This window comes from Micropterus dolomieu, linkage group LG18, assembly GCF_021292245.1.
Source record: "Micropterus dolomieu isolate WLL.071019.BEF.003 ecotype Adirondacks linkage group LG18, ASM2129224v1, whole genome shotgun sequence".
NCBI classification, from domain to species: Eukaryota; Metazoa; Chordata; class Actinopteri; order Centrarchiformes; family Centrarchidae; genus Micropterus; species Micropterus dolomieu.
Genome location: NC_060167.1, coordinates 15247239 through 15253238, shown reverse-complemented (window position 1 = coordinate 15253238; position 6000 = coordinate 15247239). Strand labels below are relative to the sequence as shown.

Here is a 6000-nt window from a genome sequence, read left to right as displayed (position 1 = left end):
TAATTATAAATATAGGCAATGGAGTCACTAAATCATATTTGATTTAAGATTAAAGCCTACTGTAGATTCAGAAGCTGGGAGCAGGTAGGTGCTGATCGGTTCTGCTTCAAAATACTCTTCAAAATACAAGCTCTACTTGTCTTCATAACCGAAACAACTTCTCTTAGGTCAGTCATTAGTCCACAGTCAAGACTTGATTCTCAGTGAATGTTTTAAGATTATAATATCATGGCAACAATGGAGTTTGTGAGATTTAGGCACATTTTTTAAGTGGTAATCACAATCCACCAAAATCACAGGGTCACCGCATAAATGTATCTTAAAATAAATTTCCTTTCCCTTTAAAAACCTTTATATGCCAGAACTAGCTAGCTAACAAGAACTCAACACTTTTGAATCAAATCGAGTGGATGAAACTTCAGGTTACGACGCAAATTCAAAATGTGGCCTTAATAAAGATGGAACTGCCGTCCTTGTCTTTCATTCTGAGTCACAGCTGGATCACACATACCCATATCCCAACAAAAATTGCTTCCTCTCTGTGGGTTGTGGTCAGAAAACCACAGATGGAACCAGTTTCCTGAAGCCTCAGTGCACTTTGCTCACCAGATGTCACCCTCCCCTCGGTAAACACTTGGACCAGACCCCAATCTGCATGTAGCGACATGACCAGTCAGTGACAGTGACATAATTTGGCACCTAGAGAAGGAGACAGAGAGAGAATTAGGACTAGGAAGTGACAGACAGAGAGACAGACGGAGAAACGGACACGTATGTTCTACCAGCGAGAGGCCGGACATCACACTGCGGGGGCTGTGCTTCTGTATGTTCGGGTAAGGAGAGTGTGAACAATGTAATACAGCGTAGGCAAAGAGGGCAGCAGCAGAACAGTGTAACCCCTGAAGGACCAACCCGGGGAATGCTGATCAAACTCTTCTTCCTCTACTCATGACTTTGGGAGGTGAAGTTGGCAATGGTATAACTGTAAACTCTCAGTGCATGTCAGCTGTAGTTAAATATGTTGCTTGACTGACTGCATGAAGTTCAACTAACAGTTTAGGGATGAACAGTGATCGCTTGAATGAATCAAGTTCATTTGCAAGCTCTGTGAGCCTGTTAACACTACAGGAACTATACAAGTTATTTCTTTCATGCTCTTTTTGTATAGCAAACTTTTCAGTCCGTTCTGCCACAGAAAAAAGATTTTCTCTGTAAATTACATGCCCTGTGTTATTTGTTCAGAAAGATATCTGACCACTCCCAGAAAGGAAACGATTTATATTGAATATTTTGGGTTTTATGACTGTTTGCACATCCATTCAGTTAGAAGGCAGTTATTACTTTGTCTACGTGAAACAACAACCAATCCTAGGGACCAAGCAATCAACCATTCCCCAAAAAAACAATACTTGTGGGGGATGACAGAACTTTAAAGCCCCATTCAGTAAATTATCAAAAACACTTAAAGATTATTAACTTCAGTAGGTGTCGACAAACACTGATAAACACAACACAAAAGAGTCAGACTTTGAACCACAACTCACAAAGCTTTCCTATGTATTTGCCATTGTTCGCTCACGAGCATAGAGACATATCTTGCCTTGCCGAACGGGTTGAACAGTTAGATAGCTTATTAGCTAGTCCGCTGTAGCGCATTGAACAGCTTAAAAACGTAACCGCAACTGTCAATATGGGTCAGTTTAGATGCTAAATGCTGTTGTCCTTATTCTTCAGTACCATTGCTAGCAAAACACTGTTCGCCCTTAGCTTGTTAGCTATAGTTAATGCATGTTTGTTGATATTGTCTCTCCATTCCCCAGTCAAACATGGACACTGGCCACGCTAGCAGGGAGGCTCTAGGTGTGGCATGTCAGTTGGTCCACCTCTTTGGTGCAGATTGAATATCTCAACAATAACTGGACGGTTTGCCATGAAATTCCATGAAATAACTCTTGGATGGAGTGATGTGAAATTTGGTACAGACATTCCGCTTAAGATGAATTGTAATGATTTTGGTGTTCCCTTAAATTTGTATCTAGGGCCACCATCTGGTCAGCATTTAAATTTTTCTGCACTCCATGTTCAGTGCTAAATAGGAAACTATAGCACTTTCTGTCCCTCACCACCTCTACTACTAACTTCTCAAGTCTTCAACTTTATCCCGACTCTTCTTGTTCTCTAGGTATTCATTTCCTTTACATTTTTTCTCTATCACTCTGTGTGGTTGGATGTTTTCTTGTACTTTAGATAAGGAGGCCAGTGTGATCTCACATGTCTTGCTACATCAGACAGCAGAGTATTGAGAGGCCAGCACTGTGTCCTGATGGCCTGCTGAGCCACATAAATCAAACACATGCACACACAAGGACAGAAAGAAAGAGATTAAAAAGATATCAGTGTGAGATTGACTACCCTGTTGCCTTGTAAAATGGAACTGCCAAAAGTAAAAAAAAAAAATTTAAAAAACATATCACAGTATATATGTACCTGTGCAGTAGTCTGTTATCAAAAATCCCTGTGTAGACCTTGAATGAGTAAACCCTCGCTTTAAGAGCGACTCACCCACAATTTATGGCGTAGTTTACTAGCTGAACATCATTCTTGAGATAGACTTGAGGACTTAACCTTAGAGCAATATCAAAAATTATGTGTGCACAAATTTTTCTCCTACTTTATTGTGTGCCTCAAGGTTCATCACATCATACGAAATTGCATCACGCAAAGCAATTTGTATTTAACTGGATGTGCATTATTTGGAGATTGCCACATCCACTAAACAGAGATTAACATGAGATTTACAAATGAATTTTGCTGATAAATGTTTTCTGTAATTTTCTCAGATGTTTAATCCACAAGGTCAGTACTTCCACCAGTATCACCCATCAATTCTGTAATTCACATTCCTCCCCCACGATTTTTAGCATTTTTAAAGCAGATACACTACCTGCTCTAGTTATTATCTTTTGTAGGACGTAGATTACAAAAGGTTTTGTATGTATCTAATATGTAAACATTTCTAGGGTCTTGCTCAAACACCTCTGGTGTCTTTATACATATTGCCTCTACAATGATTTCTATTTTGGTAAGAATTGATTTTCATCTGTGACAACAAATGTTCTTAGTTGAGATATCAACCCACCTTCCCATTTTCATTTACCACATCTGATGTAGCAAAGATTGGATTTTGTTGCCAAATGGTTCAGTTAATGATTTCATTCCTGTTCTTCATTGAGATATCAAACCCAAGCGTCTCATTTTTCATTGTAGCATTGGAGATTACAATCTGTTGCCAAATAATTTCATAATTGTTTTATAGATCAGACTGAATGTCATGTTAGATACAGAGATGTCAATCCTTAATCTCAGATGTTTTTCTACATGTACATGCAGCTGTGGATTTGTGCTACACATTTGTTTGAGATTTTTTTTTCTTTCACTTTTAGGGCATGTAGGTAATTGAATGACAGAACTTTACAATGCATTTATGGTGCATGTAAAATATGCAATCTTAATCAAGTTAATGAAGTGGATATGATGTTTGAGATGACCATAACACACGGGAATGTCAACATCAGTATGTGGAAACAAAATCAACAACAAAGTAAATGTATTATTTTGTTTTTACCCTGTTAAAGAAATTAATTGGCTTGTTCTTGAGGGACTGTACTACGTGCTTTAGTCATTTTTGAACTACATGTATTTAATTTTGTAGGATTTCTTAAGGAATGCTAATTATTAAATATTGCTGTCATAATTTAGCAATATAGTTAGTGTTAAAATCCTGTTTTCTGTAAACTCTCTATGATACTTTTGAGCTTAAAGGGGTAGTTTGAGTTTTTTGAAGGAGTAAGTACCTCGTATAACCTCACTTCAAAAAACCAAAACTGTCTCTTTAATTAACTATACATACACACACACTTAACGATACATTTTTCAATCAATTTTTATTTTATAAGAAGCTCATCATTCATTTGTGTTAAAGAAGATGTGAGAGAAAATATCCTGTAGTGTTCTGTGAGAATAAAATTACCTTGTCATCACAGGTGGTTTCACTATCATTATGCAGCAACTGGCTCGGCTGACATTTTTATCAGTGATGTTTGTCATTCATTTAAATTCAGCCATTTGCTTTTTTTTCAAAGTTCGGTTTGTTGATGTTATGTGCCCCGAGCCCTCAGAACAAGGCTTTATTTGTTTTGTAGAAAAAGTAGTGTGACTTATTAGTGAAGTGATTCATAGTTTTTTATTCAGAAATACTGTATAACATACAGTATGTAGGATACATTCTAAAATAGAAGAATAGTAGAATTTGGTAGAAGAACTCTACTTTTCTTTTTCCATAGTTTTTTCTTTTTTGTTATGGTATAAAATGCAAAATAACTGAAAGCAGTATGTCACAAGAGGCTGTGATTTCCTTTTACAACTTAAAGGTGGGCAACGTTGGAGAAACCAGCAAGAGACAGCTAGATGTGGAAAGTATCCGACTGAAAAGCATCCACTCCCTTCAGGCCTCCCTCCCAAAACACATGTTCATGTGCAGTGAGAGCACGGACAGAGTGCGTGCAAGAAGGCAGGTAGTAAGGCAAGTTGACAATCAAGTACAGTAGGTAGGCAAGCATTCAGACTGAATGTTCATTACAGGGCTGCAACAGCCCCACGTACCAGATTCTTTTCATTTTTGTGTCAGAGCATTTGATTCATTACATTACATTATATTTTATTCATTTAGCTGATGCTTTTATCCAAAGCGACTTAAAGTTGCTAAACATGTCAGATGTTGCACGCCTCTGGAGCAACAACGGGTTAAGTGTCTTGCTCAGGGAGACAATGGTGGATGCATGGGTCACAGTGGGAATCGAACCCTGGTCTCCAACACCAAAGGCACGTGTCTTACCCACTCTTCTATCGCCACCCTTTTCAATGTTGTTGGAATGTAAAGAGCATTTCAAGAAATACAACAAAAAATGCTTCTGAAATAAATTGCCAATACTACTTTCTCTGCCCAGCAATACTGCTTTAGTACAAATGAGGGTTGTTTGTGATGTGTTGTTTCGGCGTCTTAACAGCTGACAAGGAGGTTCGCTCAATCAGGACTCAGAACCAAAATCTGTGTTTTAAAAATGGAGAAAAGCTAGTCGTTTGTTAACATTTGGACGATTTACTAGTGTCCTTTTTTAACATCGAAGGGAAAAGGTTGAGGTGGAACAACAGCGGTAGAAAAAATAATCCACGCTGCCTTTTATTTTGCAGAATTCTCCAAATTTTTGGGGGGGGTGATGAATGGATCATCTTGAACACACAGTATGTGAGTGATGTTAGCTCTTTTATAGTAAACTGACTTGTGTGTGGATTTGTAATCATTCTGGCACTATCAAGAATCCTAGATTTCAGTTTAGCTTTCAATTACCAGCTAGTGGTAGGGGATAGTCCGGTGGGCCTTACAGCCGCTTTACCAAGACCACAGACAAACTGTAATGCCAAAGCCAACTGAAATGAGACCATCTGAAAAGCTCTGTCGTCCTCACTAGTCATTCAGAAGTCGCTGGAGACCCAACAGAATGTTTTAGATTCATGTGTTTAGGATTAAAAGGGGAGACAAAACAATATGGTTGTCATTGCTCGTTGCTGTCACTCTTAACCTGTGGTAGAAAGTAACATTTACTCAAGTTGTGTACAATTCTGAGGTATATGTGCTTCACTAGAGTCTTTTATTTGCCTTTTAAACTTGTAAGAGAGAAATGTTGTACTACCACTACATTTATTTGACAGCTTCATATTCATATTTTAAAAATCTATAATGATCGTATAAAATATGCAGCATTGTTAAACAGTAAAGTACCCAACAGTAGAATAACTAGAATTAGAACATTAAAATGCTGCTAATGCATCCAAAATGATCACTCGATATTATAATATGTAACATTAGCACTGTGAACAAGGTTATCTAGTACCTTTAATGGACTTGGTATATTTTGTCAATACTTTTACCTAATTTGAGTT

General features: G+C 37.8%; 1 long non-coding RNA gene across 1 annotated transcript in view; it reads right to left on the bottom strand.

The window, feature by feature from the left end:
* Window positions 1-306: 306 nt before the first annotated feature.
* LOC123957027 overlaps window positions 307-6000 on the bottom strand; it is a 61232-nt gene continuing 55538 nt past the window's right edge. Inside the window, exon 3 of the long non-coding RNA XR_006821698.1 lies at window positions 307-699. This is a non-coding gene — a long non-coding RNA (uncharacterized LOC123957027). The remainder of the gene's footprint in view (window positions 700-6000) is intronic.